General features: G+C 35.0%; 1 protein-coding gene across 5 annotated transcripts in view; it reads right to left on the bottom strand.

Annotated features, from left to right (window-relative positions):
- POU6F2 (POU class 6 homeobox 2) overlaps positions 1-12,421 on the bottom strand; it is a 488,585-nt gene that overhangs the window by 474,142 nt on the left and 2,022 nt on the right. Inside the window, exon 1 of one of the 5 annotated variants that reach the window (XM_019710252.3) lies at positions 11,806-11,913. The exons of the other annotated variants lie outside the window; for them this stretch is intronic. The gene's annotated coding sequence lies outside the window, so the exon portion shown is untranslated. Of the gene's footprint in view, positions 1-11,805; positions 11,914-12,421 lie in introns of those variants that run through there. 5 annotated transcript variants of the gene reach the window in all.

Here is a 12,421-nt window from a genome sequence, read left to right as displayed (position 1 = left end):
TCTAAGATGGATGGAAGGAAGGAAGGAAGGAAGCAAGGAAGGAAGGGACCAAGGGAAGGAGGGAGGGAGGGAGAGAAGAAGGAAGGGATGGAGGAAAGAAGAGAAAGAAAAGATGAGAGAGATTAGACAGAGATAGAGAGAGATAGGGGATAGCACACACCTCACCTGTATCCCAACTCAGCAATTTCCCACTCTGCTGGGCTCTTACAGGAAATGTTATCAAGACTCAGCTCATCTGTTTGAACAATAACCATGTCTTCTCCCTTTGACTCAGAATAGTTACTGAGAGAAAGGATGTAGGTATGGAAGAGGTGGTGGGCCAAGATATAAGGTATACTACAGTGGATTATAAGCCCCAGTCCATCAGCCCTGTCTTTACCAAGCATTATGTTCATTTCTGATGTCCCAAAGCAATACACACTTTGTTGAAGGTCATGGTGATTCATTTCACTAAATCATCATATTGTTTCTTAACCATAGATCCATGAGTTCTAACGTAACTGAATTATGTGTAAAAGTTAAAGGACATATTTAAGTGTAAACTCTTCTTGGTCCTGTATCTACAACACAGAAATGCAAACAAAATTAATGTTTTGTGAAAATTTCACACTACTGGGTAGAGGAGAGATTTCTCTTTTTCAGGCCACTACGGCTTCCAGGGTCACAAATGTTGAAAATGCCACTTAACAGGAAGAAATTTAGTTAAAAACTGTTAAGTAGGATAAAAGATATCCTTTATTTATTTTATTGAATGGAATTGAAATAGAAGAAATACCATAATATTATTCAAAAGTTTTCCAAAATTTGAGTTCAGAAAGATCCCCTTGATAAAAGTGCCAATTTCCCATGACAGTAACCCTTAATGACAACATAACTAGTTCATAAAAATTAGTTTAGAGGTGCCAATGCACATTTGTCTGGAATTTAGTTGAGTTTTATGACGAATGAAGAAGGAAAACAAGCTCATTTTGCAAATTTAATGCTTGATTTAAAATCCAGGCAAGAATGTTAATCAGTTAAAAGATGAAAGTCAGACAAAAGAGTTTCTGAGGCTCTTAACCTGAAAGAGTGAGGACTATTACAAAATATAAACTTGTGTTATATTTTATGTATTTTATGTATAATATATATCATATATACTATAAAGTACAAGTATTTTCTATTTTACACACATGTTATGAAATATAAGCTTGTTTTTAAACCTTCCCTGGAATTGTCTACAGAAATCATGTTCCTCGTGCATACAGACAGTGCCTGCGGCCTCCGTTTCAGGCCTGTCAGGTCTGAAGGCATGTCTCATGGAGAACTAGGAGTCAAGGCCAGTGTGACTCCGTGTCCAGGGAGGAGCACCTCAGTGAAGGAAGCCTACAAGACAGCACCAGTTCTTCCACCCTTAAGCTCACTATCTGCTTTATTGTTTTGTTTTATAAAAGAACCATTTTCCAAACCACTACGTAGTGTCCAATTATAACAGGTAATGATGGCAACAATAAAATTCTTATTTATGGTATGAATGAGTTATGGATTCTTAGGAGGACGAAGAAGAGGAGGAAAGAGAAGGAGGGAGGGAGAAGAGGGTGGAGGAGGGAGAAGGGGAGAGAAAGGAGGAGGAGGATAGGAGGAAGAAAGGAGACATTTCTGTCATAAAACCTGCCTTCATCAGGGCTGACCCCCTGGCCTCTGACATCCTTAGGTAACATTCCAGTTCTGCCATACAGAACTGTATGTGTGTGTGATCTCGTGCCACTTCCTCAGTCACCTAATTAGCAAAATGTAGTAGTAACAGCACCTACAGCACAGAGCTATTGTGAGGATTAAATTACTCTTGTAAAGCGCTCAGTAACTTAGGACGTGCTCACTAATTGGTAGACGTATTACTGTTGTTATTTTTGAGATGACTAAATATCTAGCTCTTTTATGGATGAAAAATGTTATTAAAACATAATCTCAGATATTCAACAAAGCTTCCTACTGAACACACACACACGCACACACACAATGAATACTAGACTAAATTACCTCCACTCTTTTTTGTGCTGTGATGTATGACTGGGGGGAAGGGGGAGTTAATTGTTTAATATTAATTGTATCTTTTCTTATTTCAAATTACATTCATTCATTTTAAGAAGCACTATGACACAGTGCATCAGAATCATCTATAGACCTATGTCAAAAGCTAATACCCAGATAAATTAAGTCAGATCTCTGGGAGTGGATCCTGCCTATCAGTAGATTTTCAAAGGTTGTCCTACATGGTTCTAAAGGCACCCAGAGTTAAGAACTGGTGTGGAGGGAAACAGTGAACTCTCAGAAAGCATGTCTTGATTCAAACCTCACTTCTACTCATTAGCTATAAATAAAATATGTAACCTCTCTGAGCCAGTTTCCAGTTCCATAAAATGGGGATGATGATATGTAGCTACTTCCCACAGGTGTGGGTTTCAAATGAGAGCATTTATATCAATGATATGCTCTGCAGTTTGCTCTTGAGAACCTGTTTGGAGCCTTAAGTGAGGGAGCCAGCTACTTTTAAACCTACAAAAAGCATTACTATTTCCTATCCAGGGTACTTGTCCCAGTACCTGTGGGAAAGAACCGAGGAGAAAACATACACCCACCCAACCAGCAGTTCCATAGAATCAGTTCTGGGAAAGATATCACAGTCAGTTCACGCTTCCAACTCTTACATAAATGTAAGATTTCATTACCACCCACTTCCTTTCTTCTTAGCATATGTGAAGTCATGTGGTTAAGATGAATGAGCAGAGACATAACCTAAAAGAAATGTAGACCATAGTTTTTCACATTCTCTTAAATATTTAGCGAGCATATATTTCGTCCACCTTACCAAAACCCTAAATTAATTGAATTCAAGGGCTGTGTCTGATTAGTTTTGATTCAGCGCTTCTCCAGACTGCATTATTTAACCTATTTATCATGATTGAAGGACTGGTCTGATGATATGAGATACAGAAGACAAGAATTTACCTGACATTAATTACCATGAATTTCTTCTGGTCTCCTTTTCACTAATCTAGGTATACTAACTGAATCATGCATTGCAAACATATATCTCTGTCAATTATCTTAATAAATAGTATTGAGGCCCATGAAAGAAAACAAGCTATGCGGTTTGTTCAGTTGAGTTGGTGGCTTAGAACAAACATAGAGGCTTTAAAGTCATGATGGATCCGATTGGGAACTGGCACTTGTTACTAAATACAATATTGTGATCTTTATTGCTATTTTAATTGGTTTGAATGTTCCATATGTAAATGACAAAAATCTATTCTGGCATAAAGCTATCCTTCACTTTTAACATTACACCCCGCCTTCTCTTAGGAGACACTACTTATGAGTTCTTTTGGTAGAGCAAACCCCATTGGGAAGATTTCGGAATTTTGTATGCCAAGAGAAATGAAACATCTCTACTTGTTAGTCTCATTGCAGAGAATAACTTATTTTTTAGAAGGTAGATGCTCATCAAGAGAGAACTGGTTACTTATTGTGGTAATCATTTCACAATATATACAAACACTGAATCATGTTGTGCACCTGAAAGTAATATAATGCTATTTGTCAGTTACATCTCAATAAAAAAAAAAAAAAAGAAAGAGAACTGTGTAAATAAATCAGTGTATATCCATAAAAGGAAATAGTAGAGAATGATGTAGATCCATTTATTGTAATATGAGATGTTCAACATATGTTTTTAAAACGTATGTTGCACTTCTCTATGCACAGCATGGATCTACTTGGGTTGTATAAAGATTTTCTAAGTTTGTACATGCATAGAACATTTTTGGAAGGATATATAAGTTATTGACCATGGTTATTTGTGAGGAGTGGAATAATAGGGCACATTACTTTTCATTTTATACTCTCTTGGGCTGTTGAAATTGCTTATCGTAAGCACATATTACTTTTATAATCTGTTTAATAAAAAATTATTAAAGGACTCAGGATTCCGCCATGTAACTCCCCTCAGTCATCTACATCTAAGAATTGTGTTTGTTCTGTAGGTTTTACACAGATGCTCCACATTCCGTTTGAACTAGCTCTTTAAATTCTATTTGATGGATGATGGTAGAAAGAGAGAAAACAATCCCAGTTGATATGTTTCAGCACTTGTAGAAAGTAGCTATAAAATGGAAGTACACTGCAAAATAAAGTGCCCCTGGTTTTGGAAGGAAATAACCACAATAATCATCCCTTTGCAATATAGTGATCAACCATATACACAGATTTCTACAATAATCTTGATTTCTAGAAGTTGCAAAGTATTTTTCCACTCTCTTGAACAAGGTAGTGGAGAGGAGCAATATTTTAAGTAAACACCTACCATAATTTTTTTGTGTATTAAACTTGAAAATAGAGACTTAAAGTGCTTTTAGATTATTAGAGGTTAAGTAATCAAGCATGGCTAAAATGTATAAGGTGTGTGTGTGTGTGTGTGTGTGTGTGTGTGTGTGTGTTTTAGATTGCCTCATTTTCATTTTTACTCTGAATTATTTAGTCCCTGGAAATCTAGATATAATTTTATTTACAAATGAAAAAAGTTTTCAAAAGAAAAAACACACACACAATTTTGGTTCCTGAATTTAGTATTAACGTTCTGCCAAGAAACAAAGTATGATTGTCTTGAGGAATAATGTTATCCTTTGTTCCCAGAAACCTTTTGGATATTACAAAGCACCTTTTATATTAGCAAATTAGAAACACACTAAGAAATACACCTGCGAATGGGTTAAAAACTCATTTTGTTAAAAAAGATTTGAAACAGAGAAAATGAATACAGCAGTGATCTACTTTTCAGACCTTAGAACACCATCTGCTGATACGAACAGTGAGAAATTTTCAAATGTAGGGTTCTTGTATCACAGCCAAACTTCCACAAAAATCTCTTATTTTCCCGAATTCTGACCTGGGGCATTTCATCCCATAGTCATCATTTTTGCCTACCATTCAACCAGCATCTTGTCAAATCTGGCTGCAAGATTAAGTTTCCTGATTCAAAATTCAATATTGTAACCCTAAGGATATAAGATCCAAGCTGGAACATTCTGCTTAAAAAAAAAAAAAAAAAAAAAGGATAAAATTGTTTCAGCCAGAGACCACAGTCTGCCCTGACCATAATGGTGAATCATTGGGAATGACACTAAGTGAAATGAGCTTGATGTTCTTGGCTTTATTCACGCACATTAAGTAGCATTTTACATTTGTCCCAACTCTCAACCTTTACTCCAAAAGGTTTAAAGAGCCTTGTTTTCTAGTGTTATTTAAGGCTTACAAAGTTAACCAGCTCTGAAACAAGTTGGCCTGCTACAGCCTAGTGCTGTGTGTCTGGCTCCATTCTCACCCATGTCGGCCGTCAGTTTTGGAGGAATACAATTGAAGATCTAGAAATAGCTATTTTTTTTTTTCATATTGCTTCAATATCAATTAGGGTTTCTGGCATCCACGCTTTTGTGTTGGCACAATAGTTGCGTCTCACTCTCAAAAATAATTTCATTAAAAAAAATCTGTATATGAATTCTGCACTGAAAAGTCAGCTCTCTATAAATGACACATTTTATTCTTTTAAAGAGTTTACCTGAATTTTTTTTATCCATGCTGAAACACCATTTAACAGGTATTTAATTTTTTAAAGTATATCTGTTTCTTTAAGTTTTTAGGTATTAGGGATAAATGCTTTCCTCTTAAAATAATTTCTAATTATTCATGAAAAAAATCAAAGTTGTAAAATATGCAAACAGTCAACATCATGTGAACAGCCAGAAACATCTATTTTTAATAAGGCTGCTATTTCATAACACCCACGCACTGGTCAAACTCTTGTAAAATCTCCAAGAATAAAGTGTTCCTTAATTTTGAAATTTGTGTTCTAAAAACTGTAAAGCTTTTTTTCCCCCCTTTTGATTTGTTCTTACTTTTATCTGTCCTGACCTAAAGTATCATTTTACTGCTTAGTTGTGTGATCTAAAATTGCTAGGTGAGGTAAAGTAAGCTCACAAAATAACTCCCAAAAAAATACTAACTACAGAAGTAAGTGTGTCGGTGAGTTTTCTGCTACTGTTTTGCTTTGTTTTGCTTCAGGTCTTGTCTATGTCCAGTGCCCTTTGCTGCATGGGCAGCCCACAAGGATTAATTCATTTTTCATTTATTACTCATCACCCTGACTCTGGATTACAGTAGAAGAGGGAAGAAAAGCTGATGGAGAAATGACAGTGAAGGAAGACAGCAAAATTTCAGAGCAATGCACTGGAGTAACTATTTCCTTTATAAGCAAGGTGTCAACACATTATTTTGCGTGTTTGACCTTAGGAGATGGGAGTGGGAAATTGTGTGGGTCTCTCTTCCCACTGGAATGATCCACCCCCCGAAGGAAAAAAAAAAAAAAAAAAAAAAAAAAGGAAACTGAACATAGGTGAAATTTAGAATATTCTGTTGATCCTCAATTTTGTTGTTGTTGTTAAGGTTAGAAAAATGCTGCTGAAGGGAATAAGGTCACAGTTTTAAGTACCAACAGCTAATCTCTGTCTTTTAAAGAAAGAGTCCGTACCATGAAGGTTTTCAAGGTAGTGATAAAACAAAAAATTATTTTCTGAAACCAGCCAACTTGAAAAATAAAGTGTTTTAAAACCTAAAGAGTTGCCTTTAATATAAATAATAAGATATGTTTTCAATTATTTTGTTACTATTTACATATAATGGTTTATATTTAGAAGTGGTAGCTCTAAAATAGTAACATGGTCAATTATAACTGGGGTAAAGAAAAATAACAGAAGCATAGGGCAAACCAGGAAGGAAGTTATCAAATAAAAATTAGGCAATTTTTACCATATTGGCTCACGTTGTAAAATTGAGTAGAACAAGAAAATAAGAGAAAGAAAAATTAATCTTACTGAAATGTAATGACAGTCTCTCACAAGCCCTTCTTTAATCTAAGATTCAGAAGAAATGTGTACAAAGTAAATCTGGTATAAATTTTTATTACAATTTTGGACCAGCTCAGAACAACATGGCTAACAGAGTAACTGAGATGTGATCCCAGAACAAGACGTAACTCGGTAACTTACTTTATTGGACTCTCATCTACTACTGCTACTATTACTACTACTACTACTACTACTACTACTACTACTATTACTAAAAAGGAGGAAGAAGAGAAGGAGAAGAAGAAGGAGAAAAAGAAGGAGAAGGAGGAGAAATGGAGGGAGGGAGGAAAAGAGGGAGGAATAAGGGAGGAGAACATAATTGCAGGTTTGAAATTGTATTTAGAGGAGCTATTATCCCCCAAGTAAAAGTTTGGCCAAAAAAACCACAAATTAATTTAAAAATTGTACAATTTAGATATTTTCTTAGTGTCCAAATTATGGTCAATATTTACCTTTGTGCATATTTTTTCTTCAAGCCTGATCCTTTTATAGTGGCATCTTATTTCACAAACTTACTTTCTCCTTTATCAAGTGTTAGAAAAAAGAAACAGCTTGTACAATATCACAATGCAATTGAAAAGTGGAGTTTTTCAGTATTTGCGGATGTTAGTTAAATTCTAATTTTGGGAAACAATAAAGATGAAGAGAGAAAGATGCTTTAAACTGATGAAATGTAGTTTATACAGAATGCCTTCTTTCACTCACCTCTGGAACAAGTACTGTAGATTTTGCATATAGGAAACACGTTACATTCAAACTTTCTTTCATAAGCACTCATATTTTAAGTGTTTCAGCAACCTTTCTCCATATTCTAGATATATGAATCCAAAAGCTTTAAATTCTTAAACATTGAAATGATGCTTGAATAGTATATAGAGCTTCATTAATTGACCTTATAAATTGAAAAGAAAATTTGGTTTCAAGGCCAGATTTCATGTGCTGATTGTTTAGTATTATTATTGTTAACAATATTGTATTCTTACTACATTGATAAATTTTACTTTAACGGACAAAATTGGCTTTACAGTTTAAACACCTGCTCAGGTAATATACTGAACTTCAATTTAAAAATATTTTAAAGGTAATAAAAATTGAGCTCATCTGATAGACTATAAAAAGCTAACATCCACTTTCTGCTAAGTAGGAGTACTGAGTAAAGGGTGTAGGTCAATCAGAAATACATAGTATAAAATCAATGGTGGTGAGTTCCACACTTACAAAAGGGATACTAACACTATTTTGTATTCAGAAAGAATAATCCTTAATTAATTTGTATTTTTCTAGTATACTATTCACCTGTAATACCCTGAAAAAAGTGTTCTCAGTTAAATCCAAACAACAACTCCACATCTCCAAAATACATAAATTTATTGAAATGATATGTCTGTTACAAAAAGAAAAAAAAAGGGGCATTCACACCTATAAAACTGACTTTTCGGAGTTTATCGGAGTTATGCTTAGCATGTGTAAAACAGAGTGAGGTTAGCCCCAAAGCTTAATCTTTATACAGAGGCCTGAAAACCAGTCTAAATGGACTGAGAACAATGTGCAAGTGTGTTGTCATTGCTGGGTCCCTCCCTGGGCCACGTCCATTCCACATCAGCCTGAGTGTGTTCTAGGTCAGCACATTGCTCTTAAAGCCACATTAAATACTTTGGGGAGCAAGGGAGGGTATAAATCAGCCGACATATAAAAGGGTCTTGGTACTAAAACAACGAAATATTTTTGTGTCTTAAAATCTGCCTCTGAGGAAACATGCACTGAGGTACTGTCAAGCCTAATGCACTGTCTCCCTCACGTCCCTTCTGAGTCATTAGGACACACAGAGACCACCATCTGCAACAACTGCATTCTCTTTCTAATGTGCCACCTGCAAGTGCTTTCAAATGTCTAAATTTACCTTGAAAAAAAAAGACCCATTTTACTGGTAAGGAAAATTGCAAAAGCTATGATTGATTGCACTTCCAAAGCTCTTAAATCCGGTTTCTTCACTCTGGTGCTAGCACTTCCGCTATGTCCACTGCAAGAGCACCAATGAGTACTCTTAACCATCTGTCTCTTCTATTCCTAGCAAACTCTTAGATATCCTTGGTAAATATTTTTATCTCATTGGCCTCATCTGCTATTTTTATTAACAACTAATTGAATATCCTCTGTTCTATAATATTTGCAGAAGTCAGGATACAGAAACATGCAGCCAGCCCAGACCCTCAGGCCTACACATCAAGATGGCAGGCTGGCCAAGGGTTCTCTGGGGACAGCAGTGCCAGAAAGAGGATTGGACATGGTGACCCGTCGACATGAGATGAGAAAAAAATAAAACAGGAGGTCTGTAATACTGATGAGCTACTGTGTCATTCACTAGCTCAGGTCTGCAAAAAAGAAAAGATGCAGTAAACATTTAATGAACATGATGGGGGAAATGTGAGTCTTCATTTTTAAACGATATTCAAACCCACGGCTCAGACCTGCTTATCTGTTTTGTTTGAATTTGAAAAACCATCTGCAGGAAATAATCCATTCCATAGTTCAAAGGGCTAGGAAGCTGGCTACAGATATCAAAAATCCTGTTAATTTCCAAAAACTGTATGAATGAACTAAGTTTCTTGATCTTATATACTAAGCTGGAAGTATGTTCTCGAGTACTAGGCTGCTTAATTGCTTGCTTGGGGGAGAGAAAATCCTGGGGGAAAGGCATATATGAGCAATGTTTCTCCATGAAGCCCGTACACCCTCCCAAGCTGGATCCTGGCCAGCAACGCAGAGGTCCACTCTTCCCCTCTAGTGGAAGCAACTGGGTATTTGATGCTAGCGATGAATGAAAAATCCTAAAGACCATATTTCCTAAGAATCTTTCAGTATTCTGAAAGGAAAGTACCATTGAAAACTGGTTATTGCACCTCCAACCCCAAGCCATTTAGGAACAGGACTCAGAACAGGGAAAAAACAAACAAAAAAAAAGACAAAAATAATGATTATTTCAATATGTATGTGAAAAGTAACACACAAACATTTGCATTATCAAATGGGACTGTCACACCTGCTGAGTAGGTATAAGGTGATATTGAAATCAAAAGCTGAAAAATAAACCATCTCTTTCTGATTATGAGTGATTGCTTGGCAATAAAAATTATTTTCACTTTCTTGTCTTTACTGTTAGAAGTAGTCATTTGAGTCAATATTCTTACCTGTGCTATAACAATTAAAAGAGAATCACTTCAAATGTGTATGCCATCTTTCTTTTTATAGCTCTAGATTTGGAAATTTAGGTTTCCTGACTTTCATGGTATACATATGAGACAGTATACTATTTTTTTCCTTTTGAATACTTAGTGTTTCAGTTTCAAAAAGTAATAAGCATTTTAGTTTGTATATTTTTAGTACAGAAAATTTTGCAACCTTCAGAACAATTTCTTTTATAATTTACTAGCTTGAATAAATATCTGAGTTTTAAATAAATAATTTATAAGAAATGAAATATTCAGAAAACGAGGTTACTTTGACGAAACTATTTACAAAGTATTCATAACAAGTCATTAACATATATAGTGCCTGGACATACTGAGCCTTTAAAAATTACTTAAGAGTACACACAAAATACAGAGCTGTGTAATAATAACAACCAATTTTAAATCCTAACAAATTAGAAGTTAAGTCTGGTATCTGATTCTATTTTTGAAATATATACTTGAACCTTTAAAAAATATATATGCCTTTGCAATTATTTCCAATAAACAATATTGAATATCAAATTAGAAGTATCATTTCTTTTTTTTTCACCAAGCTTTCTTTTCCCAACTAAGGAAAATATATACAAAATGAAATCCAATTTCTCATTTGGGACTGAAATACAGTAATTTTGTACAGTATTAAGATCATACTATGACATATGGGAGAGTGAACATTCTTGAAATCTAAGAAAAGTTTTATTAAACAGGACAAGACAGTTATCAGGAGCTCAAGGTTTATTTATACACAAAAAGGTCATTTTAAATAGGCATTTATTTAATTCTATATGCCACAATTTTTTAGTTATATTTCATATATTTACTTGCTAATCAATGAACACTTACACTGAAATAGGTATTAATAGTATAGACAATCAGTCCTTACATATTTTCTCCTAACAAATATATGCCTTGGAGACTTCACTTTATATACCCATATGTCTGTAAACAAAACCAACTTGAAATTTTAAAAAAATATATTGTGCTGTTGAAAGAGCTATCTATTGCTTTTAAGAGAGTATGAACCTGTGGAAACATGATATTATATATTTGACATTTTCCATCTAAAATACATTATGAAGCATGCTGGTATTAATAAACCATATGCTTTCAGAACCCTGAAGTGCTTTGCTATATTTTTGTTGAAAACAGAATAAGGTTGTGTATTTTCCACCATGCTATTAACATACAGCAAATAAATTTTGTGTTACCACCTTGCCAGCTTGTCCTGATTGGAAAGTGTGCAAAGAAAACCCAAAAAACAACTTTTAGGAGTTTATCAATATTCGTAACCTTATTCTGATTGATAAGTTAACAATTCATAAGTAAGCATAGATAACTTAGAAATGTTTTGGTCAAAAACACCGTTACAAAAAAAAAAAAAAGGAAAGAAAGAAAGAAAGAAAGAAGCCACATATATCCCCTTTTTCCTCACCCCACCCCCATCCTAGTCAGAAAAATCACCCTTCCTTTGCAGCCGGGCACTAGCATTTCTTTCACCACTTCAGTTATCTGAAGGCAAATGAAAATACAATGATCCTTTCCTCTCCTGATTTAGCTTACAACGCAAACATTTCAACACAAACAGAAAGTACAGATTGAACAGAAAGCACGGAACAGAAAGAGCAAGACTCACTGACCCATTTGGAAGACAAAGACGACAGAACAGGAAAGCTCTAAAAATCAGCTTGTGAGGCCACTGAAAGATATTCTTCTGGCATTTCATCACAGCAGTCCTAGCCCAGTTCACCTCCCTGGATCCAGGGAGGAGGAACTAAATAGAGCTGTTTATTAAAGCTGTTGTGCTGGATTGCATTAGGAAACGCAAGCAGACCACCTGGACCTTTCAGATTGTGGCAATGTTTAATTTGCAGCCCGCCCTGTGCTGCAGCCAAGACCACTACTACAGTTACCAAGCTCAATCACACATCTGGGTTAGAAGTGAAGGCACGTGTATTTATATATTTATATTTTCCAGAGAGAGTGGGTGGGAGGGAGGGAGAAAAGGAGGGTGGGAGGGAGGGAGGAAGGGGAGAACATAAAAAATATCAAAATAAAAATATTGAACAGAAAAATTTTAACTATTACCTAGGAAACATAACACTTTATTCTCTTCTCACACTTCATTTCTTTCAGAGATTACATTCTCAACAGAAAATAAATTCTTAAAAACAGATTTTTTTTTCACCAGACCAAATTATAAACTAGATTTGTTCTTCGATATTTTTTGTTGTTTTAGTTTTAGTTTTTAAATAT

This window comes from Rhinolophus sinicus, chromosome 4 (genome assembly GCF_057876585.1).
Source record: "Rhinolophus sinicus isolate RSI-liver-muscle chromosome 4, RSI-T2T, whole genome shotgun sequence".
NCBI lineage: Eukaryota > Metazoa > Chordata > Mammalia > Chiroptera > Rhinolophidae > Rhinolophus > Rhinolophus sinicus.
This window is presented reverse-complemented; position numbering and strand designations above follow the sequence as displayed.